This window comes from Lissotriton helveticus, chromosome 3_1 (genome assembly GCF_964261635.1).
Source record: "Lissotriton helveticus chromosome 3_1, aLisHel1.1, whole genome shotgun sequence".
NCBI lineage: Eukaryota > Metazoa > Chordata > Amphibia > Caudata > Salamandridae > Lissotriton > Lissotriton helveticus.
This window is the reverse complement of record NC_136061.1, coordinates 6056723-6084394: the sequence shown is the minus strand read 5'-3', so window position 1 is coordinate 6084394 and position 27672 is coordinate 6056723.

Here is a 27672-nt window from a genome sequence, read left to right as displayed (position 1 = left end):
CTATGGGTGTTGCATGGGAAAACCAACCCAAAATGGCTTCCGGCGTAGGATGAGGTGTTGCAGTGGTTTGTGCAGCTTTCCCTTACTCTTGATATATGAAGCCACACAGGGTGGCTTTACATGACATCATAAATCAAAACAAGGGCCTTGTGTCACACATATACCACTTTACTTGGTGCAAACGTAATGCAGAGATCTCATAAATAAGCCCCACCAATATCTGCTCAAAGAAACATATAAATCTATGATTTTTAGATATAAAAACAAAAAATACCAATTTCAACAATTTCATACTTAATAAATTATCTTCCTAAAAACACAAATAAAATGACATACATAATAACACCTACGAATTACAAGCAATGTTTTTGATATCAATATTTTTAACAATGATATTAATAACCACGCTTAAAAATATATTCTTAACTTTGATATTCTTGTTGATTATAATTTTGGCATCCTGATATTCTTGACATAATGGGGCAGATTTACAAGTCCCTTGCGACACTTTTGCACCGTTGTTGCATCACTTTTGTGAAGCAGCGGCGGTGTAAACTATTCAGCCAATTTACAACGTGAAGCATCTAGGGAGATGCTTCACAATGTAAAGCCCTCTGTCACATTGTACCTGTGTCAGGTATAATGTATGCAGGGTGGGCGTTCCCACGCAGGAAAGCCTCGTAAAAGTGACGCAGGACAATAAGCATAGGCTTCAACATGCATTGCTGGAGTCGCGTTGTGCTTGTGACACGTATCCAGCAATGCCGGATTTTCGGGCCAACTGACGTGTCAGATTTTCTGATACATCTGTCAATCCTTGCACCATGGTGTGCCGTATTGTAATTATAGCGCATCCATGGTGGCACAAGGGTATTGCAGGCTGGCGCAGAGAAACTAACTCTTGATGCGTCCATTTCTTGTAAATCTGCCCCAATATATTTGTATCACATTATTTTTTGCACAAAATGTTGTCAAAAAGCGGATTCTACTCCACTCCACTCCACGCCACTCTATTCTATGCCCCTCCAGTCTACTCCACTGCACTCCACACTAGTCCACTCTATGCTACTCCAGTCTATGCAATTCCACTCTATGCCACTCCACTCCAATACACTCTACTCTACGACACTTTACTCTACGCTATTGTGCTGTATGCCACAATACAGTTTCTTGCTCCACTGTACGCCACTCCACTCTATGTCACTGCACTTTACATCACTCCTCTCTATCCCACTCCAGTCTACTCCACTGCACTCTACACTAGTCCACTCTACGCTATTGTGCTGTATGCCACTATACTGTCTCTTGCTCTACTGGAAGCCACTCCACTCTATGTCACTGCACTTTATGCTATTCTACTGTATGCTGTTACACTCTACCACACTAAACTATTTGCCACTCTTTGCCACTTCACTGTATGCTATTTTACTGTGTGCTACCTCACTACATACCCCTCCACTGTACACCACTTCACTCTACGCTATTCAACTGTACACCACTCCACTGTACAACACTCTGCTATATGCCACTCCACTATACACCACTTCACTCTACGCTATTCAACTGTACATCACTCCACTGTACAGCACTCCACTCTACGCTATTCAAATGTACATCACTCCACTGTACAACACTCCACTCTACGCTATTCAAATGTACATCACTCCACTGTACACCACTTCACTCTACGCTATTCAACTGTACATCACTCCACTGTACAACACTCCACTCTACGCTATTCAAATGTACATCACTCCACTGTACACCACTTCACTCTACGCTATTCAACTGTACATCACTCCACTGTTCAGCACTCCACTCTACGCTATTCAAATGTACATCACTCCACTGTACAACACTCCACTCTACGCTATTCAAATGTACATCACTCCACTGTACACCACTTCACTCTACGCTATTCAACTGTACATCACTCCACTGTACAACACTCCACTCTACGCTATTCAAATGTACATCACTCCACTGTACACCACTTCACTCTACGCTATTCAACTGTACACCACTCCACTGTACACTACTTCACTCTACGCTATTCAACTGTACATCACTCCACTGTACACCACTTCACTCTACGCTATTCAACTGTACACCACTCCACTGTACACTACTTCACTCTACGCTATTCAACTGTACACCACTTCACTCTATCCTATTCAACTGTACATCACTCCACTCTACGCTATTCAAATGTACATCACTCCACTGTACACCTCTACGCTATTCAACTGTACATCACTCCACTGTACAACACTCCACTCTACGCTATTCAACTGTACACCACTTCACTCTACCCTATTCAACTGTACATCACTCCACTGTACACCACTTCACTCTACCCTATTCAACTGTACATCACTCCACTGTACACCACTTCACTCTACGCTATTCAACTGTACATCACTCCACTGTACAACACTCCACTCTACGCTATTCAACTGTACACCACTTCACTCTACCCTATTCAACTGTACATCACTCCACTGTACAACACTCCACTCTACGCTATTCAAATGTACATCACTCCACTGTACAACACTCCACTCTACGCTATTCAAATGTACATCACTCCACTGTACACCAATTCACTCTACGCTATTCAACTGTACATCACTCCACTGTACAACACTTCACTCTACCCTATTCAACTGTACATCACTCCACTGTACACCACTTCACTCTACGCTATTCAACTGTACACCACTCCACTGTACACTACTTCACTCTACGCTATTCAACTGTACATCACTCCACTGTACACCACTTCACTCTACGCTATTCAACTGTACACCACTCCACTGTACACTACTTCACTCTACGCTAATCAACTGTACACCACTTCACTCTATCCTATTCAACTGGCATCACTCCACTCTACGCTATTCAAATGTACATCACTCCACTGTACACCTCTACGCTATTCAACTGTACATCACTCCACTGTACAACACTCCACTCTACGCTATTCAACTGTACACCACTTCACTCTACCCTATTCAACTGTACATCACTCCACTGTACACCACTTCACCGTACCCTATTCAACTGTACATCACTCAACTGTACACCACTTCACTCTACGCTATTCAACTGTACATCACTCCACTGTACAACACTCCACTCTACGCTATTCAACTGTACACCACTTCACTCTACCCTATTCAATTGTACATCACTCCACTGTACAACACTCCATCCTACGCTATTCAAATGTACATCACTCCACTGTACAACACTCCACTCTACGCTATTCAAATGTACATCACTCCACTGTACACCAATTCACTCTACGCTATTCAACTGTACATCACTCCACTGTACAACACTTCACTCTACCCTATTCAACTGTACATCACTCCACTGTACAACACTCCACTCTACGCTATTCAACAGTACAGCACTTCACTCTACCCTATTCAACTGTACATCACTCCACTGTACACCACTCCACTCTACGCTATTCAAATGTACATCACTCCACTGTACACCACTTCACTCTACGCTATTCAAATATACATCACTCCACTGAACAACACTCCACTCTACGCTATTCAACTGTACACCACTTCACTCTACGCTATTCAACTGTACATCACTCCACTGTACACCACTTCACTCTACGCTATTCAACTGTACACCACTCCACTGTACACTACTTCACTCTACGCTATTGAACTGTACACCACTTCACTCTTCCCTATTCACCCGTACATCACTCCACTGTACATCACTCCACTCTACGCTATTCAAATGTACATCACTCCACTGTACACCACTTCACTCTACGCTATTCAACTGTACATCACTCCACTGTACAACACTCCACTCTACGCTATTCAACTGTACACCACTTCACTCTACCCTATTCAACTGTACATCACTCCACTGTACACCACTTCACTCTACCCTATTCAACTGTACATCACTCCACTGTACAACACTCCACTCTACGCTATTCAAATGTACATCACTCCACTGTACAACACTCCACTCTACGCTATTCAAATGTACATCACTCCACTGTACACCACTTCACTCTACGCTATTCAACTGTACATCACTCCACTGTACAACACTTCACTCTACCCTATTCAACTTTACATCACTCCACTGTACACCACTTCACTCTACGGTATTCAACTGTACATCACTCCACTGTACAACACTCCACTCTACGCTATTCAACTGTACACCACTTCACTCTACCCTATTCAACTCTACATCACTCCACTGTACAACACTCCACTCCACGCTATTCAAATGTACATCACTCCACTGTACAACACTCCACTCTACGCTATTCAAATGTACATCACTCCACTGTACACCACTTCACTCTACGCTATTCAACTGTACATCACTCCACTGTACAACACTTCAATCTACCCTATTCAACTGTACATCACTCCACTGTACAACACTCCACTCTACGCTATTCAACTGTACACCACTTCACTCTACCCTATTCAACTGTACATCACTCCACTGTACACCACTCCACTCTACGCTATTCAAATGTACATCACTCCACTGTACACCACTTCACTCTACGCTATTCAACTGTACATCCATCCACTGTACAACACTCCACTCTACGCTATTCAAATGTACATCACTCCACTGTACAACACTCCACTCTACGCTATTCAACTGTACACCACTTCACTCTACGCTATTCAACTGTACATCACTCCACTGTACACCACTTCACTCTACGCTATTCAACTGTACACCACTCCACTGTACACTACTTCACTCTACGCTATTCAACTGTACACCACTTCACTCTACCCTATTCAACTGTACATCACTCCACTGTACAACACTCCACTCTACGATATTCAAATCTACATCACTCCACTGTACACCACTTCACTCTACGCTATTCAACTGTACATCACTCCACTGTACAACACTCCACTCTACGCTATTCAACTGTACACCACTTCACTCTACCCTATTCAACTGTACATCACTCCACTGTACACCACTTCACTCTACCCTATTCAACTGTACATCACTCCACTGTACACCACTTCACTCTACGCTATTCAACTGTACATCACTCCACTGTACAACACTCCACTCTACGCTATTCAACTGTACACCACTTCACTCTACCCTATTCAACTGTACATCACTCCACTCTACAACACTCCACTCTACGCTATTCAAATGTACATCACTCCACTATACAACACTCAACTCTACGCTATTCAAATGTACATCACTCCACTGTACACCACTTCACTCTACGCTATTCAACTGTACATCACTCCACTGTACAACACTTCACTCTACCCTATTCAACTGTACATAACTCCACTGTACAACACTCCACTCTACGCTATTCAACTGTACACCACTTCACTATACCCTTTTCGAATGTACATCACTCTACTCATCTTCACCCTACTCCACCCAACAACATTCCCCCCTAGAGTATACATTACAACTTCAAATTCACACACATTTGACATTCTTAAGTTATGGTTATACATTATATTTAATATTTATCCATCACATTTAAATTAATTTCTCTTTATTCTTTAGTCACAAATAAGAAATAAAAAGATTTTTTAAAATGTATAAATTAATTTATCATTTGCGTAATACCTTCAAATATTATAATTCACACACCTCCATATACCGTGTATTCAGCTTGGTAGCCACACTACATTAACTATAACTTGCGCCTTCTCTATGCACTTCATATACCATTTTGTATCACCTCAACTAGACCACGTAAAATAACATTATTTAAAAGAACACTTATACCAACACAGATATTTTTTGAGAACACAGTGCATGCTAGAGTGCTCATGACTTGAACTGGGCTGTAGTGTTTAGAGGTGACATGCATGAGTGCGTGCACCATGGCTAACAGGCGGTGATGCCTAGAGGCAGCGTGCATGAGTGCGTGCACCATGGCTACCAGGTGGTGATGCCTAGAGGCAGCGGGCACGAGTGTGTGCAACATGGCTTCCATGCAGGGCTGAAACTACAGCTTCTTTCATCCCAGCTCCTTGTCAAGTGGATGGGCTGTTGTCTGAGCTCTGAAGGTGAGTAAGGACTGTGGGGACCGCCTGCGGAGATCAAGAATAGGAGCTCACTGGGGACAGGTTACTCCTCATTAGTAGAGCGGGAGTAGGAGCTGAGTAGAGCACCTCAGGGAGCCGGCAGTGAGATCGCTTCACAGCTGCCACCAGGCAACAGTCTCTGTTAACTAGGCCTGGATAATTGTCTTGTTTTCTATCTCACAAATGATTATGAGCTTGCCAGGTGAGCCTGTCCAGAAAGAGCATTCGGTAAAGTAAGAAAAGAGACAACAGATTATACTTGTTTACAGATACTACTCAATCCCCTTAAACTGCTGCCTTTTTACCTTTTGAAATGCAGAATGTGCTCAGTTCAGTTTAAATAACTTTATTTTGGCCGCCAGGTCCATAAAAGTGTAAATGCAAATAAAAATACATAATAGATAGATAAAACAGAACTAATCAACATGAGAAGAATTCACAGTATATAAAAAATGCAAACCAGAATCTATTGTCAAAACAGTGAATGACAGCATACACATACAAAATAGCATTAAAAAGTGCAAAAAGTGCATATAACTGATATACAGAGTAGAAAATAATGAAAGGACACAGAAGTCATCCTAGTACTAAGGAAGGGGGAGTACCTTTCTTCTACGTATCCGCATAAACCCCAGGAACATGGCAACAGGAATACGCAGGAGTCAGTCCTCAAAATACGAAGAGCAAAAGAACAACTACACACACCTAAAAGCATGCAAATAGGTGCTAGCCAAGGTCTAAGGGGCAGAAATAACTTGGGCAAATAAATAAGACATGCACAACACTCTCTACTAAGGGATTATAAACAGGACATGCATCCACTCCCCAAAAGACCATTTTGAGGAAAACGATCTCAGAAGTAAAGCTTCTTATGCATGGTAGCGGTCACCTAATCTCCCCCAAAAAATCATACCCACAACGAAACTTAAAGTCAAGGAAATCACTGGACCGCTGTAGGAAGCAGCCCTCCTAGAGACATTGTCGTGCTTCAGTGACTCATTAGACGGTAAACGAGTGACCGCTGAAAACTCGCAAAGTTTGGACAGCCCAAGTGAGTAAACCAACTCCTTAACATTCAAAAGCCAGGGGAATTTAGAGGATTGATCAATTTCATGACATCTTGTAGGGCGGTAGCGCAGTGAGCAAGTTCTGTGATAGTCCACTAACATCTCCAATACAGGAGAGGGTGAAACCTGACTTTGAGGTACCTAAGAAGTGGGTACAAAGGGGTACTAGGAGGGTAATTGTTTTGCAGGAATTAATTTTCCCGTCTGGTTAGTACCTCAACGTAGGTCAAGCCTGACAGCTCTGACCCATAGAGGGCCGAACCCAATGCCTTGGGCTTTTAAAAAGCAAAGCACAGGTGATGCTGTTTAAGTACAGGAGGCACAAAACTCTTTAACTACTTGCATGCTAATGACAAGGTGAACTCGTCATGAGGCACACTGGAGCTGTACTCATGACAAGGTCAACTCGTCATGTATAATGGGAAACATCAAAGCTCAGCGCAGGAGGGGAAAACCCCTTAGCAGCCAAGTGGTTAATTACTGCCCGAGATTCGTTTGAGCTTTAGGGCTACTTTGTTGACTTGGGATTTCCAGAACATACAACCACTAAATGTGACACCCAGGTAGGTAAAAAAGTCCACCTTCTCTAAGGGTACCTCCCCTAAGGTAATGCTTTTTTAATGAGATTTGTGAGGGTTAAATATCTTCTGTTTAGTTTTAGTTGTGTTGACCTTCAAGTCACAGCTGAGGAAGAACTCATCAAAATGTATCAGGAGTTTCTGAAGCTCACTCAGGTCTTGGAGATCAACAAAGTATTGTCAACCAATAAAAAGATAAGATTTTTTACCCAGGCCATCGTAAGAGCATCTGCATCAACTTGAGATAAAAATGGCACGTTGGCGTTGAGATATAATGAAAATAGTTTGGGGGCCAGTGTGCAGTCCTGGGGAACGCCTCTAAGGACTGGAATCCTATTGGTCAACTGATCCTGCTTCCCCCACCTTATGCATGCAAAGTTGCCGTCATGGAGGCATATCACAAGGAACAAGATATTCAGGGACACGCTCAAGTGAATAAGAGCCCGCCAGAGAGTGGGGGTGGTGTGGTAAATAAATAAATAATACCCTATTTTTGAATGCATAAATGAATAACAGATAGCTCAATAAATAAGAGTCAAGATTCGAGGTAGTAGGAGTTTGCAGGTTTATTACAGCATAAAGGAATAGGATGGCAAGGCCCAGCAGCGCTGCTGGTGTCAGGATCGGGACAAGGGGAAGATAACCTTTTTAATAACAGTGCATGAGCATATATACATAACGCAAACACATAGCATTACATTGCAATAGGCGTAGCAGTGGGTGGAGCAAAAGGCGTGACACGTAGCAGTCGCGAAAGATAAGGGTGAAAAAGAGGTGTAACAGGGCGTATACATAGACATGTGATGCAAACGTAACAGAATATGTCATGAATGGGGCGGAAACCATGGAGGGGGCTACCTGAGGAGCCGGGACCTCTAACCTGATGGTGCGCGCAAACTAGCAATGACGTGTTACTAGGAGAAGCTGGGGGCTATGAACTCTGTGCTAGGAGCAGAGACTGAAGTCTGGAGAGTCAGGGCGACATGTACCTAAACAGTATCTAGTATCTGATGTTTAGAGAACATGTTGATATAAACTAGAAGTCAGGAGGGGAAAGGCTAACTTGATTCTAAGACTGGACCATGCATTATTCTACATGTAGTGCGTGATGAAGAATATTAAATGACCATTAAATGCAGTATTTCTCTAACGTGGAGACGTGAAGGCTAGACAATGACGGAAACTATCGATGCGATTCAGTAGCTTTAGGAATGCAGAGAAGGAGGACTGAACTGATAACTGGAATCATAACATATTCTTGGCAGACTCAGAGGCAGAGCCAGGGTGAGCCGGGCACTGCGAGGCAGGAAGTAAGTGAAGGGTCGAGGATACAGGTGGGGGCTGTATCGCTCCTCAGCGAGGCTTCAGGAGACAGGAGCTGAATCTTGTGTTCGGGCCCTTTTGAGGCCTGGAAACGGGGACTTTACAATGGAATAACGTGCACACTGAGAAACGTGGCAACGTAACTTTACATAGGCCTGATATTCGTAGTATTCACGAGAACTGGAAACTGGCATACTAGAGGTGGACACAACTGTAATTGCGTCAGTAATCGAACATAGGGAATGCATATGCATATTTAATCATGCACACATAACATATGATGGATGACACGTAGGGACACAGAACATGGCAAAATTTACTTTTCCACAGTGGGACCAAGTCAAAAGCGGATTTTAAATAGACTAAGGCAACGTAAAGGTTGCCATTGCCAATTATAGGAGTCAACAAATAGATCAGAAAGAAATGAAAGGCCTGATCAATAGTGGAGGCTTTCATCCAAAAGTCTGCTTGGAAAGGGCTAAGAATGTCTTTCTCATATACCCATTCCTGGATTTTGGAGTACGCACAGTGACAAATACTTTTTGAAGACAGTCAATTAGACTAATAGGACTATAGTTGCAACGTTGAGACATGCCTCCTTTTTTGTAAATTGGTAATAGTGTAGCATCCTTCAAAAAAATGGGAATGGGAGCCCCTCCGGCGAAGGTGTTAGCAATGGCTAAAATGTAGCGGGCCCAAACCGCCTGGTCAGATGAAAAAACACATCAGCCAGGCCCATCCCCTGGTAACATCTGATAAGAATGAGCAATATCATAAATGTTAAACAATGGTGTAGAAGGCAAGGTAGAGCTGGAGTGGTGTCCTTGGTGATACCCAAGAAGTTGTCAGAGTATAGTTTTTGAAAGTAGTCAACCCAATCAGAAGGAGCACAGTTGTTAGAAGGTTCCAATACAGATAAAGGTCTCTTCAAACACCATCAACACCCTCAGCACCTCCGAACACATGCACTTCCAGATCCACACGGACCCCAGGACCACCCTAAGAGGCACCCTCGTCTACAGACCACCTGGACCCCATCCCCAATTCTGCAACTCCATCACCGACTACATCCTTCTTGGCGACCTGAACTACCACCTGGAATACAACAACAAGAGCAACTCCTCCACCCTGGTTGACAACCTTGCCACCCTCGGACTGAAGCAGATCGTCATGACACGGACCCACATCGCCAGCCACACGCTCAATGCCATCTTCTCCTCCAGCCCCCGCGTTGCCTTCAGCCACGCTTCCGAACTCACCTGGACCGGCCACCACTGCATCCATTTCACCTTCCGAAAACCTGTCAAACATCACCGCACCCCACAGATCCCCCGACGTCGCTGGGGCAGGGGGCAAAGTCACCAAGGAACTACTACAAACACACCGCGCACTCAACCCTCCAACCAACTCAGCCAACTCCGAGGAGGGGGCCCGCACCCTCAGACTCTGGATGGAAGACTGCGCCAACACCATAGCCCCATTGAGACAGCACACCAACAGAGACACCAGCCAGAGAGCCAGCTGGTTCACCCCGGAACTCCTGGGTTCCAAGCGTACCTGTCGGAGACTGGAAAACATCTGGCACAACGAGACGACGCCCGACAGCCGCGCAGCCCACAAAGATGCCATTCGCAATCATCACCACCTCATCAGGACCACCAAGAAGGCCTCCTTCAAAGACCATCTCGACAACAATGCACACAACAGCAAGGAGCTCTTCAACATCGTGATGGAACTCTCAAACCCCAGCTCCTGCACCAACGACATCCCGCCTTCACAAGTCCTGTGCAACGCCCTCGCTGCCTTCTTCCACCGCAAGATCACCGACTTACACAACAGCTTTAACCCTTGGATAATCTCTGATGACCTCACAACACCGAACCCACCGAACCCAGATGACCACGACCGCCTCATCACATGGACCAACGTGAACACTGAGGACACTATCAAGACCATGAGCACCATCCACTCAGGCACCCCATCCGACCCTCTTCCCCACCACATTGTCAACAAAGCTGACAGCTCCATTGCACCCCACTTGTGTAACATCATCAACCTCTCCTTCGAGACCGCGACCTTCCCTGAGAGCTGGAAGTACGCCAAGATCAACGGCCTACTGAAAAAACCCAAGGCGGACCCGAGCGACATCAAGAACTTCGGGCCCATCTCGCTGCTTCCGTTCCCAGCTAAGGTCATCGAGAAGATCATCCACACCGAACTCACCCGCTACCTGGAAAACAACAGCATCCTTGACCCCTCCCAGTCAGGCTTCCGCAAGAACCACAGCACCGAGACCACCCTCATCGCCGCTACAGATGACATCAGAACCCTACTCGACAATGGTGAGACAGCAGCCCTCATCCTCCTGTACCTCTCCGCCGCCTTCGAAACCGTCTGCCACCACACACTGCGCACACGCCTCTACAACGCCGGGATCAGAGACAAGGCCCTGGACTGGACCACCTCCTTCCTCTCGGATAGAACCCAAAGAGTCCGCCTCCCCCCGTTCCACTTCGGGATCACAAAGACCGTCCGCAAGGATCCTCCCTCAGCCCAACGCTATTCAACATCTACATGGCACCTCTCGCACACATCGCCAGACAACACGACCTCAACATAATCTCCTACGCCGACGACACCCAGCTGATCCTCTCCCTCACCAATGACCCCCTCACGGCCAAATCCAACCGCCACCGTGGTATGAAGGCCGTTGCAGACTGGATGGAAGAAAGACGGCTCAAACTGAACACGGACAAGACGGAGATCCTCATCCTCGGGCCCAACCCCTCAGCTGATGAAGCACGGTCAGGACTGTCAGATGCACTGTCAGGTCCTTCCAGGTCGATACGTTTTTGTAGACGCCAACCCTGGGGGTCATTTCGAAGCATCGGCGTAGCTAGGGGGTTGCGGGGGGAGGAACCGCCCCGGGCGGCACTGTTTTGGAGGCGGCAAGAGTGGCACTTGTGGCCCGTTGTGGCAGCCTTCATGATTTATTTGTGGTTGTCTGACACTTTGCCAGTCAGTGTCTCCAGCCTCACCGAGGGGATCAATGAGGGTCTCGTTTCATAAAAGCAGCCAGTGGGCAGTGCTTTATTTCCCTGCTTTTGTGCTCTGCCTGCCGAGACAATTAACACCTAGCTGGCATGTTGGCTGGGCCTGCGGGAACTCAGTTGTTGCTAAAATGACCCGTTCGGCTGGCTGGCGCCGCGTCGTCTAAGACTTATACATTGTATTGACCACTGCGCACTGGAAAATTAACTTGCGTCTGTGGTCCCGGGAGCGTTCTGGGAGTCACGTGATGTGGGACTTCATCGGCTCCCTTGGAGTTTAAAAAATAAGAAGCGTCTTCCTTGGTCCAGGCAGCTGCACAAGTGATTATTGTTTTCTTTCTCTCACGCACACAAATGACACCGCAGCTTGTGCGTGACCCGGTGGACACCGGGTGGTGGTGTCAGAGTTGCCAGCAGCAGAGAGTGGCCATGGAGGACGTGTAACAGTGCAAGTAAAGTATTTGGAGGGCATGATCATGGCAGCAGCAGCAGCACTAGTCTCTGCTGATGATCCAGGACAACCAACAGAACAGGTAACAGTGCTCACCGAATACCATAATCGATGTGCACTTTCAGATCTGGCTAAAGTTTGTACTGAAAGAAAGCTTCGTGTGTAATCTGTGCAGGATTAAAAGTTTGCACGCATACCATGAAAGGCCGTTAACGCGGTTTAATTACCGTGTCGGTCAGTTATTTCACTTGGTGCCTCTTATAAGAAGGAGATGCGCAGATCTGCCCGGAGGTTAGATTGTCCAGAAGACGTAATCTTAGATTGAATCTGCCAGCCGACAAAAGGCCCCTTCCAGCAGGTGCAAGGGACAAACAGCCTGATTCATCATTCTCCCGTTTTGCGAGTCTTTAATAGCGATTCATAAGGATTCGCTATTAAGGACTTGCAAAACGGTATTCATGTAGGAATTGCTAAATAAATAGCGATTCCTACACATTCCTTATTTGCGATTAGCAAATTGCTAATCGCAAATAAGGAATAACTCCCCATTCATTCCTATGGGCCAAAAGGCCCATAGGAATGAATGGGGAGTATTCATTGTTTGCGATTAGCAATTAGCTAATCGCAAATAAGATAGCGATTTAAAGGGTGCCAGGGGTGTCCAAAGGACACCCTGTAGCACCCCTTAAATGCAAATTGAAACAGGTGTTGCGCACACACATGTCCAAAGGACATGTGTGTGTGCAACATGCAACTTAGAAAAATGCTTTTAAAAGCATTTTTCTAAGTTTTTGCTATTTACCACGAGGTTTGACCTCGCGGTAAATAGCGGGCCGAAATTGCGAATTCGCAATTTTTAAATGGATGATGAATTGCATTTAAGGAATCTCAAATAGAGATTCCTTAAATGTAATTCCTCGCAAAATAGCAAAATCGCTATTAGCGATTTTTGCATTTGGGATGATGAATCCCAAATGCAAAAATAGCGCTCGCAAAGGGCCAGATTCTCAGAATCTGGCCCTTTGCGAGCCGATTTTGGCTTGATGAATCAGGCTGTAACTTCCGAGACAGAGAGCACCCCCCCCCCCTGGCAATGGAGTGTAAGTGTCTGACAACTTTGGCTAACCTTGGCCTTTTACTCGAGCCAATTGTGTTTATCTTTTAAACCACCTCAGACTTCTCCCATTATATTACACAATGGGCTCAAAAGTCTTGTTTGCTCGCAGCCGTCTTCAAGGCGGACGTGCCTCGAGGCCTCTGCGGTGCGCGAGGCCCGGCGCTGCTTCCGGATGATGAAATGTGTGGCTTCTGAGCGCTCCGGGGACTTCTCAGCACCAGGAGGATTCACAGCTGCAGCTTCGAGATCGACGGACATCGGACCCGTTGGTGAGTAGAGGGACGCCACCCCCCCCACTGACCCCCCACTGACCCCCCCACTGACCCCCCCACTGACCCCCCCCACTGACCCCCCCACTGACCCCCCCCCACTGCCCCCCCCCACTGCCCCCCTCCACTGACCCCCCCCACTGACCCCCCCCACTGACCCCCGTCTGTGTGAGATGTGAAATGTTCAGAGAATGCGAGTTATTGATCTTTGTAACGGGTTCAAGTGAGCCCTCGATACACGGATTATTGTTATTATTGCCGGCCAAGGTTCCCTTTCCTGAGACTCGGCCTCTCTTTGGGTTACATTATTATTTTAGGATTAAACAAATATATTGATTGGCGAAATCTCTGCCTCCGTTTCTCGGTGATTGGATGAGGACCCATCAAACCCCCGTGAACCTGCGATGTTTTTCTATTAAACACACATTATTACAAGCCTCTCTGAGGTGACCCCCTCACGTGTCCGCGCGAGGCCAGACCCACGTCTCATCTGAATGTCAGGGGAAGATGAATTACAATTGTTGCGTCCACACCTTTCTGCAATAAAATGTGGAGCAGACTCGGGACCTTTCACCTCCGAAGGTTCAACAGGTCTGTCCTCCGTGTCTGTTCCTCTTCCTCAATCGCTGCCGAATGGGCCTGTCTGGGGTCGGCGCTGGGCCATGATGTCATCATCGGGGGCTCCGGCGGGATGAACCCACTTCGATGCCCCTCAGCGGGAACACAGCCCCCCCCCCCCCCACTGCTCGTGGCGACCCCTCTGGTGAAGAGGTTACAAAACACCGAAATACCCTCCATGACTTCATATTCACGCCCACACTGCTGGTTCATTCATGTGGATGGTTTGTTGCTGTTCAGTGTAATGTTGTCTTTCATATTTCATATGGTTTCCTTGAATCATTGTCTGCTGTATCATATCATATCGTGCACTTCTTTTTATTATTTCTTACGCTTCGTTGCATTGTTTCATTTTTAGCTTATAGAGCAATGTTGTTCACTCCAGGAGTTACAATGTCTTGTAGTTTACATTTGAATGGATTCTTTTCTGCCTGAGTCGTGACCCACAGGGCTGTGGCTGAATGTCCTGCCAGGTCTCATTCTGGGATCATCTTCCAATAATCGGCATCTTTAGTCTGAAGGAAGAAGCCAGTCTGGGGCTCAGGGACACCCAAAGGAGCAGGACTTTGGTGCCCTCGGAAGGATGGAGCTGGGGGGCCTGGGTGGACCGCCCTGGGGGGGAGGGGGGGGAGGGGGGCGTCCATCAGTCCTGAGCATGGAGCTGGGGGGGCCTGGGTGGACCGCCCTGGGGGGGAGGGGTGGCGTCCATCAGTCCTGAGCATGGAGCTGGGGGGGCATGGGTGGACCGCCTCGGGGGGGAGGGGTGGGCAGGTGGAGTGTCCATCAGTTCGTGGAGAAGTGTGGCTCAATGGTTAGAGCGGCAGACTCTGATGCAGAGGTCTGGCCCGGGACCAGGGTTCGATTCCCGCCTCGGCGGGTCTTGGGCTCAATTTCCCCGGACCTGATAATTCTCGCCTCGGTGCCTCGTCTAATCATGGGTCCCACTCTGTGACTCTGGGCAATAGCTTGCTTAATCTCCACAACGGCCCCAGCAGCGCTGTGGATGCCTGGCTTCACCTTGGGAGTGCCCAGGAGTGGACATTTCACAGGAAAGCCAGGATGGGTTCCGCAGCGGTATGAATACAGCGCTACGAGGCCTCCAGGTAGAAGTGCGCTATATAAAATACAAACATTTACATTTACATTTACATGGACGCCCCTGACGACGGGCTGGAGACGAGGGGGTGAAAGATACGGCTCTGTTGCAGCCTTTCTGAAGATACAGGGCTGGAGGGGGGGGGGCTTCTAGGAACAGCTCCTGCCCCAGCCTGGACCCCCCCTGCTTCAAATGTTGGTGATTGACAGTTCATCTACAGTGAAGGTTCGAACCTTTAGATAAAAATGGTGTATTGTGAATTGTTTCTCTTAAACACCTTAGAATATATGACTGCTGTGAGCAGCCTTTATTAAAATTAGTGAACCACAGAGCTTCTGCTGAGACACTTTCGTTATTGACTAAAGAGACAAGTCTGTGGCTTGTTTCCTCCTGTATGAACCATTTATGTTTATAGGTGGAAAAACAATGTGGTCTAATAAACCACCCACAAGAGATATTTTTGTACAGCTTGAATCCTGAAATATATGAGATGCTCCCAAATGAAAAGGAGGCACAGTGGAGAAACTGAGCAGCCGAGGGTCACACTGTTTGGACTAGCTTCAAAGCTGGGATTTAAACCCGGAGCCGGTCTCCTCAACTAGAAGCGCCCCGGGAACGATAAAGGATTCTCATAGCCAAGGCATGCCATGCAAGGGTGTTAGAAACTGGGTTTCTGGTTGGCAGAGGTTTGCACCCTGTCCAAGCAGGAACCACAACCCTAGTCAGGGTAAATCAGTAAGACACTCCAAAAGCATAAGCTCTGCTCACCGTGTGGTGCAGCCAGACTGTGTGTAGTTCCTATTAATCCGTAGGATCTGCGTGTTTGTTGGACAACATACATTTTGGGAGAGGTCCCTAGACTGATGCCGGACACCCCGTAGGATATGTTGGCCTATAGACCAGCTCACTCACAGCGCCACCGTCAGCCCCCCTAACCTATCAGGGAGCAAATGGTTTCTGGCAACCACTGAACATGACACCCTGACCCCTCCGCGATCGTGGAAACAGTACTGAACCTTTCACTCAGTCACTCATGCTCAGTTTTCTCAGAGAAAAATACAGGGAATACACAGTGGGACGTTTACAATACATTTATTGAACCAACGTCATTCTTGCATAAAATACGTGTGCTTCAATGATTAGTAGACAAAAGCAGATAAACGTGGTTACAAGCGCCAAAAGCGTAAACAGTACATATAGCACTCTATTTATGCACACATATAAAATAAGGCAGTAATCTAGCATACTCTTACTTTATGAACCCTACTCTAAATGTATCTAGAGTGTGTCTTGGTGTGAGGCCAAGAATCCCCCAAGGGACGATCCAACCCCATTACCTGATGGGATAGAGTGAAGGACCCCGTCTTGGTCACGAACTGGACACCCGTCACAAGATGTCAGGCCGCTGCTTGGTGAAGTCTCAGCCTGCACGGACCCTCGGTGTTTGTGGAAGTGCCTCCTCTACTAATCTATCGGGATGCTAATCTTTTATAATTAAAAGCAGCCCCGGGATGTGCAGATAGAGTACTGATATTATGGTTTTGTAGATTGCCCTGTCACCCAGTGGATGAAGATAGTGGTAACATTTGTACATAGTGTGAAAAGAGACCTTGTACATGATGTTCAGGGCGTTGTGATAAAGTTGTGTGAATCCAGATGTGTAAACAAGTTTAGTTTCAGGAAAACTAATCCAACATTGTCACGCATGCAAATATGTTCAAAAGGTCACAGCACAAATGTTATTGTGAGGACAATGCAAGAAATAATTTACTTCGCTATATGAGCCTAACCCGGGAATATAACAAGACTTAACTAAGAGGTACTTTGTAAGGTATTTGTGAACACAACACACAGTAACACAGTGAAAACACCACAAACGGACTCTACACCAGTTTAAAAAATAGTCAATATTTTTATAGGTGAAAAAAGACCCAAGCGAAAAAAATGAAATAATTAGATGTCAAGTTATGATTTTTTAAAGAATAAACAGGTCTAGAGTGCTTAGAAGTAGCTATTGCCTGCTGAGGCTATCTAATCACGCTTGACCAGGGCAATTTAACAAATTCAGGCCGTGGGTCGGATACAGGGACCAGCCTTGGCCTGCTGAACAGTACATTGGGAACAAGAGGGGTTAGGTCCTTTATGTGGTGAGGGCTAGACCTAATATCATTAGTAAACAACACAAAATGCCCAAACCACAGTTACTCAATACAATTTTTTGATATAGGGTAAGAAACACTTTATTATCGCTTCCCTGGACACCATTATTTTGTGTCAATCATTTTGTATTTTCTATAATTTGAAAAAAAATTCTGACAGAAAAAAGACATTGATTGCAAATATTTACAAATATTTACAAGGCTGGACTAATGTTAGCAAACATTAAAGGCAAAGACTATTTACACATTTAGAAATCGTTAGAACACACATTAGAAAATATTCTCACATCAGACATTATTGAAAAAATAATAATACAAACATATCAATTACGAACAACTAAAAGCTAACAAACACTGAATGAGAGAAACTAGGGGTTGGGAAGATAAATGATTAAATATCTTGTATATTTTAGTGCTGGACCAGCCGGTCCTAGCTTTAGTGCAACAGTAATACTTTATATCTCCCAACCAATACTGCCGACGCGTTTCTAGACCAGACTGAAGTCACTGGTCTGTCATCAGGGCTGTATGTATCTTGTATCTGTGGGATACAAAAGCAACTTGTTTTAGCTAGTGAATATATTGTACCAATCTCGTAATGATAAAAATTAAAAACATCCCTTAAATTCTTTTAGGCTTCTCTGCTTGGCCACGGTATTTCATTTAAACGGACCCCCAAAAGACCCGATCTGAAATTCAACACTGAGCAGCCTTGGTATGTAGCGCACACCGACATTACAGCTACTGTATGATAAAAAGGAGCCCACACACTAGATTAAGCAAAACATTGTTTTTGTAAAATATACAAGATATTTAATCATTTATCTTCCCAACCCCTAGTTTCTCTCATTCAGTGTTTGTTAGCTTTTAGTTGTTCGTAATTGATATGTTTGTATTATTATTTTTTCAATAATGTCTGATGTGAGAATATTTTCTATTGTGTGTTCTAATGATTTCTAAATGTGTAAATAGTCTTTGCCTTTAATGTTTGCTAACATTAGTCCAGCCCTGTAAATATTTGTAAATATTTGCAATCAATGTCTTTTTTCTGTCAGCAATTTTTTCAAATTATAGAAAATACAAAATGATTGACACAAAACAATGGTGTCCAGGGAAGCGATAATAAAGTGTTTCTTACCATATATCAAAAAATTGTATTGAGTAACTGTGGTTTGGGCATTTTGTGTTGTTTACGAACAGTACATTGGGTGCATCAATATCGAGGAAGATGCATGGAGCAAAGGAGGTGATGTATTGCTTTTGATCTCGCAGAAGGGGCGATGCGTCAGTTCCGAGCTACTCAAAGTCAAAAGAGCATCAAGAGCCAATATACGATGAACATCGAGGCGATGCATTGCTGTCAAACCGCAGGGCTGGAGGTGCTGCATGCAGCACAAAGTGATGCGTTGGTGGCGAGCCGCTCAATGTTTGAGGTGCGTTGGAATCAGCTAGCGAAGCCTCGCACAGTCAGCGATGCAGGGCTCATGGTTCATGCAGCAGCATTGGTTTAGAACGAAGTGCGCCGGTTCGGATCAGCGCAACATCATTGATGTGTGGACTTTCTTGGGTTGCAGCACAGACACTCTCTTCCAAGGGCCAAGGACTGGATTTACCACTTGGCAGAGGAGGACTCACAGCAGACTGAATTCAGGTGCTGGTTGCAGGGTGAAGCGGGAATTCATTGATATCTCTGGGACTTCAGAAACAGGAGACAAACCAACAAGCCCATGGAGATATTTAGGTTGTGGGATGTAGAGATGTAGTTCCATTCCTTCTCTCTCCCAAGAATCAGCAGTACAACAAAGCAAAGCAGTTCAGCAAAGAGGCATCTCCTTCCTACAGCACTTCAGTGCGTCTTCCTGGTAGAAAGCACTCAGTTCCAAAAGTGCTCTGAGCTCACGGTGTCAGAGGTCCAATATTTATACTCAGTAGGGCCTTTGAAGTAGGGAGACATTAAAGAGATGCAGTTGAAGTGCACACAACCATGCCTTTCCTGTCCTGGCTTCAGACTCACTATAGGAGGGTATGCAACCCTTTGTGTGGGGACAGGACAGAGCCACCCTTTTGGGTTAAAGTGGCTGCTCCTCCCTCACATCCTGCTCAGGATGGCCCATCAGCATGCAGATGGCCACTCAGTCACACCTTCCCTTCCTTTGTGTGTGGCTGTCTAGAGGGAATGCAGGAAGCCAGCTTCACTCACCCCAGACATGTATTCCAGAGACAGGCAGAGGGCACCAAATGGCTACAGTAAGAAAATACAGAATTTCTAAAAGTGGCATTTTGAGAATTGCAATTTGAAAACCAACTTCACCATAAGTGACACCAAGTTTGGCAGGCCCATCTCTTCCCAAACGGAAATTATGCACATAAAATGTAATAAAGCAATCCCCAATAATATCCTCTGGGAGAGATAGGCCGTGCAGTGATGAAAAATGAACTTAAGAGCTTTTCACTACCAGGACAAATCAAACATCAAAGTGCATGTCCTACTTTTTTTTAAATATATGACATCCTGCCCATGGGCTGCCTAGTGCCAACCTTAGGGGTGCCCTATATGTAATAAAAAGGAAAGTTTGGGCCTGCAAGTAGGTTCACTTTTGAGGTCGATATGGCCTGAGATATGTTTAAAGGGCAACTTAAGTAAGTGGCCAAACAGTGCTCCAGGCTCACTAAGATATGGATGACGCTGCTTAGATACGTCGATCAAGGACGCGTTTTAAAAGAATACATAATTTTGAATATGACTCAAAACAGATTGTTTTTACAACACGCTGGCGAGAATATGTTTTGGACAAATTGAGTTAAATTGACTGTGCCAACAACCATCAACAAGATTTCTGACTGCAACTTTACCAAAGGGTCTGTATTCTTGATAGTGATTGCCATGTCCTGAAGATGGTTTTATAGATGAATCACGCAAAAGACCGAAACGTCGCCACACCAAACCATTTTTCTAATCTGCTATTGAACCTTTATGTTTATGAAAACTATGTCGAATGTATAGACTGATTTCATTAGGATTAAATTTGTAATGGGTTGTACTACATCAGTGATGATGATTAACTAGTGTATATTATTGAAGCTCTTCCCCCGGGGTATTTGATTGTTAGGCTGGAGAGGATATCTGGCAGAGGTGGTGGGATAGCCATTGTTTTTAAACACCCTCGAAGCTGCCAAATGGAATCTATGGTCATAGCTGATAGCGAGGTAGGTGCATTTACAATTGGGGTCAGTCCGCACCTTACAGTGAAAGGACTTCTGGTCTATAGACCTCCTGGACCATATGCGCGTTTTGTCCCCAGCCTGCTGGAAGACATTATGGATTCCGCTCTACGGAAAGATAAATTCCTGCTATTGGGGGACCTTAATATTCACTTGGAAAATCCCCTTAATAGGGGGGCTGTAGATTTACGTCAGGAACTAAAGTCATTGCACTTAAATTTGAATTCCTTGGCCCCTAGCCATCAGCATGGCAATCTATTGGATCCAGTATTTGCCAATTGGGGGAAGTTGAAGTGAGTACTCCTATCCCTATTCCCTGGTCCGACCACTTCTTTGTACCCTTTATGGTAAAGACTCTTGAAACTAGAGCCCCTGAACAACCTGTACTCAACCACCCATGTCGCAGGTGGGCTGGCTTCTCACAGCTGAAGTTTAATGAAGCTTTGACCAAAGGGGGACAGCCGGGGGTACTGATGTTGAATCTGCCTGCTGTAATTTAGAAAATTGCAAAAAACACAGTTGATGGACAGAATGTAGAACAATGTCATACATTCACCCCAGTACAAGTATCTGGGCCTAAATCCATCTTTTTTATGCACTCCACACCACCCTGGGTTAGACACTGGCTATATGCAAATCAGCTCTGACCCTGTGCCTCATGGGAACAGTCCAGTCCGAACTACCAAGCCATGTCTTTCCCAGACCGAAATCAAGCATCCAGGTACCGGTTTCTGGCTATCAGCCTTCATCAGCCTGGATAGCTTGAATCCAGTGGTGTGGAGAGCCTGGGACTCACGTCTGAGCATACCCAGCCCACTCGGGGTGAAAATTGCAAAAAACACAGTTGATGGACAGAATGTAGAACAATGTCATACATTCACCCCAGTACAAGGATCTGGGCCTAAATCCATCGTTTTTTTTGCACTCCACACCACCCTGGGTTAGACACTGGCTATATGCAAATCAGCTCTGACCCTGTGCCTCATGGGAACAGTCCAGTCCGAACTACCAAGCCATGTCTTTCCCAGACCGGAATCAAGCATCCAAGGACCGGTTTCTGGCTATCAGCCTTCATTCAGCCTGGATAGCTTGACTCCAGTGGTTAGAAAGACGCATAAGAGAAGCCCTTGACAGCGTAGCTCCACTACGTCTGAACAAAACAGTGAATAGACCACAGAAATCTGCACCTTGGTATAGCGGCGATTTGCGCCTAGCTAGGTCAGAGTGCAAACGGCTAGCGAGGCAGTGGAGGATAGCTTTACTCAGTCAGGCAAAACTGGAATGCCATAAAAAGCGGAGAAACTATCATGGTCTTCTTAGAAGGGCCAAAACCACCTACTATGCTGAGAAAGTCCACAAAGGAATTATTTAAGATCTATAAGGAGATTTCCTCACTTACATCGTCCACCGTTCCTACAGTAAGTTCTGGGGAATCCTGCAATCGCATTGCGGGTTTCTTCTCAGAAAAAGTTGGAAAAATATACTCTTCCTTCCCAGGAGAAAAAAAAGCGGGTGTAGAGTTTGTGGAACCTATTGGTGGTGTTGAGGGAAATCAGAGGTTGGATAGTTTTATCACCCCTCCCCCTGAGTCGCTCTGCAGAATCTGCAGGTCTATAAAGTCTGGCTCACCCAGGGATCCTGCCTCACCAAAACTGCTTGGGGAGAGAATTGCCACTCTTGAGCCACATATCAGGCATCTTTTAGATGTATCATTCAGTATGCACACGGTGCCTGATAGCTGGAATCAGGCTGTGGTACTGCCACTTCAGAAGAAGCCTAACATCAGCATCGAAAAACTGGATAACCTCCGACCTATCTCGCTGCTACCTTACTTGGCGAAAGTGGCCGAGAAGGCTGTAAACCTACAACTTATGGCCCATGTGGAAGAAGCTAATCTTCATTCCGCACAGTTTGGGTTGCAGTCACTCCACTCTACGGAGTCGGCTCTACTTATGGCCACTGAGGCCATTAGGCAGGGAGCTGATGAGGGGCAAACAATGGCCCTCATTCTTCTGGACCTGAGCGCCGCCTTTGACACTGTAGCACACTACAACTTGCTGCAGTGTCTGAATAAGGGCAGTGTCTCAGGCGCGGCGCTGAAATGGATACAATAATTTTTAATGGATCGAAGTTTCCAGGTAAGACAGAGTGCCCACTACTCTAGAGCTGTGAAACTGGATCAGGGTGTGCCACAGGGCTCTGCCCTGAGCCCCACCTTATTTAATTTATATGTTTCCCCAGTGGCGAATATTGTGGAGGGCTTTGGAATCTAGATCGTGTCATATGCCGATGACACGCAGATGGTGATCTCGCTATCAGGGGTGCCGGATCAGGCTGCCTCTAACTTCTGAGCATGCATGCAGGAACTTGCCTCCTGGATGGCCAACAACTGCCTGAAGTTGAACGGTAGCAAGACTGAGGTGCTCGTGGTGGGGGGGGCATCTGTGTGGTCATCGGCATGGTGGCCATCCTGCTTAGGCCCAGCCCCGACGCCGTGCGCCCAGGCTAAGAACCTGGGTGTATGGGTAGATTCGGATCTTACATTTGAACATCAAATCAGACGTGTGATGGGGACGTGTTTTGGCGCCCTCAAAGGTCAGCGTAAAACCATGGACCTTCTTCCTATAGAAGCTAGGAAGACGCTGGTGCATACTCTTGTCACCTCACGGTTAGACTACGGTAACATACTGTATCTAGGGGCGACGGTCAAGAGTCTTGACCGGCTTCAGGTGTTACATAATGCAGCAGCCCCGCTGGTCCTTAGGCTTCCAAGAAGGGCCGCTTCTAAAAGGGCCTAGGACGCTATTCACTGGCTTCCTGTCAGGAAGAGAATTGTGTTTAAGGCCCTTTGTACGTGTCACTGCATTACTCAAGGCACTGGGCCGAGGTATCTGCAGAATCTCATCACTGTCTACAGGCCCGTCCGGTCCCTTAGATCTACAGGGACTGGCCTGATGGTGATTCCAAAACTCAAGAGAGCCCGAATGGGTGGCAGATCATTCCGGCTCTTGGCGGCCAGGACCTGGAATGAACTCCCTCTTGAGCTTCGGTTAGAACCTTTTGAGACCAGGTTCAGAAGAGAGCTTAAAACACTCTTGTTCCTTCACTAATGGGCCTGGGCATGGGTTGGGTATCGGGCCTCTAGGATCATCCCACTTACTACAGCGCGGGGACACGCCGGTGGGCGTAACCAGGCCCTTTACAAGCTCCCTTAATAATAATAATAATATATTCTTCAGTATCTATCATTTATGTACTTATGAAGTATTTTTGTACCTTTCGATCTACTAAAAAATATAAACTTATACAACAAAAAGAAATACAACCAGTCTTGTTTTTTTTTCTCTAAAGATTAATTCATTATTTAGTCACCTTGTTATTTTTTAGTCTAAATTTGTTTTGCGGAATGCTGAATTGAGGGCATTCATAAATATTGCCTAAACGAAATGCAATTGTTGTTTAAATAATGTCCCTTGTAGGTACTTTTACTTGATGCAGGCTCACTAGTAGCATTTGATTTATAGGCCCTAGGCACATGTAGTGCACTCTACTATGGACTTCCAAGTGATTCAAAGATTCAAGATTCAAAAGAGCTTTATTTTGACAAATTTGTCATAAAAGCATTTACAGCATAAAATAAAACTTTATAGATAAAAGATGTATCCTTCAGACAGAATCATTCATTTTATAAGTTATCAATTAATCCGAGATAGAGCTTAGAAGTTGAAAGTCGAGTCGATTAATAAAACACTGGGATACAGTGAATACAAAAGTGAAAACGTTAAAATAAATTGGGAACCACAACTCAGAAGAGGCCAGTCAGTGAGTCATACAAGTAGCATTTTTATCAAAAGATGACCGCTAAAAATCATACATGTGATTAAAACACCAGCAAAAATAGAGGATGTAGACATATCAAAATGAGCGACATCACAAGTTCTCAGCATAAGCAATAGCGTGTAGATAGCACCCCGTACGAAGGTCAAGACAATGACCCTCTAGGAAAAAAACAACTTATACAGGTGTTTAATTATTCGCATTTACAGCAGATATTGATCTTATACACCAAATCCACCTTAGAAATTTGGCTAGGGGAATTGCGTAGCAGGGTGAGGGGTCCTTCGTCAGGATTCTCAGGGCAACGGTACTTTGTCCAGTTCCCAGGTTCTTGCATATCTGCACTAGCCAGATACTACGTGGAGCTGCATAAGCAGGGCAGACAAAGAGAATATGTGAATAAGGATTTTAGGGGCAGGGTACCCACTCTAAATTGAACATAAATTTTGTGGTCAAGGGGCTTGGATAGTATGTCACAATAAGATTAAAGGCGGTGGCAAGATTTTGCTGAAATGAACCTCCCAGTCAATGTAGTGCTGCCACTCGATCTGATAATATTTTGCCCCACCATTTCCCAATAGCATGCCTTTATAGCTTCTTTAGCTACAGACTGCATACTAGATGGTTTGTGATCCAGCGCGGCTCTCCAACAACCCGCAATATTCATTTCACTTAACCCAGGTGCACTTATTTCTTACTCATCGATGGGGCCCATAACACCGCGAGTCTCACACACACATACCTTTACACCTGAATCAGTGACTAAGAAGGTGAGCTGCTGGTTACCGGGGTACCTATGATTTATGCTTTATACATTAATATACATGATTTATAGTATTCAACTTATGCTAAAAAATTACCTGGACAACTTAACATCAAGGTATTCCGCTATTTGGTCAAAGGATCATCTAGTAGAAATTAGTTGATGGAGACTAAGACCAGCTTAATCATAGTATTCCTGTAACCTTAGCAATTTTATACTGTCATGACATTTCTTGAAATAAAAAACATAACCAGACTCAAGTTTAAATTTTATATTGATTTTATCTACTTCATTTAGGAGAAGACTTCTAAAGATTTATTTAGACAAACAATGTTAAAGCAATTTATTGAATGCATGTTAAAGAAATTGAGGGGCAGATTTACAAGCCCCTTGCGCCACATTTACACCGCCGTTGCATCACTTTTGTGATGCAGCGGCGGCGCAAAGCCAGCGACATGCGTATTGGGGTATTTACAACGTGATGCATCTGGGAAATGCATCACGTTGTAAAGCCCTGCGCCACATGTAGGCGTTTCGGCTCAGGGGGGGGGGGGCGTTCCGGCGCAGGAACGCCTCCTAAAAGTGGCTGAGTGAAATCTACAAGATTTCACTCAGTCACTCTTAAGGCCATGCTGCGTCAAAACCCTGCGCCTGCTTGAAGCAGGCGTAAGGATTGACGCAGCATGTTAGGGATAGGGCACCCCCGAGCCTTGCTAAAGCTGCGTCGCTCTTGCGACGCAACTCCAGCAATGTGCCGCCTTTCCGACGGGGGATGCGACACGCATCTGCCCATCCGTGCGCCACGGTGCGCCGCATTGTAAATGCGGCGCATCAATGGTGGCACACGGGTGGGCAGATGCATCGCAACTCTTCTGGCGCATCCCTGCTGATTAGCAGAGATGCGCCGGAAGTTGTAAATCTGCCCCTCAAAGTCTAGAAAATAGATTACCAATCTGTACTTAGAAAAATACCAGAGTTGCACAGGTTCCCAATCTGCCGCTCTATTTCTCCTCAATGACCGTCCTGACTTCTCAGAAGCGGTCGCTCCTCACGCTGCTCCCTGCTCATTCATTCTTTGGTATCGTAGCGCTTTCTGCCAGACTGCTCATTGCCTTTGATTTCATTTGCGCACTGCTGACTGCAATTTACTGTGCCTGATTATATCGTTTTTGTAGCGCTTTACTGCCAGACTGCTTTAAAATAATTATTGAACTGTGCACTGCTCGCTTTGCCTGTCTTAATTATTTGTGCCTGATTGTGCCGGTGCCACTGCCCATTTAATAGCGATTTTGCCCCAATCTTGTCCTGTTTCACTTTTGGCTTGCTGGCATTTTGTTGTTTATTGTTGTGCCTCCCAGCCCGGCTCTCCACCCCGCTCCCGCCTCCCAGCTGCTCCTCCCTCGCTCCGCCCCCCTCCACTTTCCACTTATGACTGATACACCTACGCACAGCGTCCACGCATAGCGGACGCGCCCTATGCGCGCCGAGGGCGCGCCAAAGGTAAGCCCGTGTACGCCCGTCCGCGCCTGGACTGGGCCCAGCGCCAGACCCCCTGGCTCCCGCAAATTCCACTCCACCCGCATAACGTACGATGCCGCAACCCTCTCAGCACTTAACCCCGGCCGACTCCCAAACTGCTACCAAGCCGCCCCAGGACACACCCATGGATCCTTCATCTGCCACGCCTGCAAGTTCAACTGCATCAGAACCCACACCAAATCCACAGACTCCAAACAGAGCTCCGACACTAACCACCTGAAGTGCATCCTGCTCAACACCCGCTCGGTCCACAGACACGCCATTGAACTTTGGAACCTACTCGACACCACAACGCCGGACGTCGCCTTTCTTACAGAAACCTGGATGAACGCCTCATCAGCACCCGACATCGCCATAGCCATCCCGGACGTCTACAAGATCATCCAAAAGGACCGCATCAACCAAACAGGAGGAGGCATCGCCATCATCCATAAAAACACCATCCGCATTACGTCCAGTTCCGACGACAACCTCAAAACCGCCGA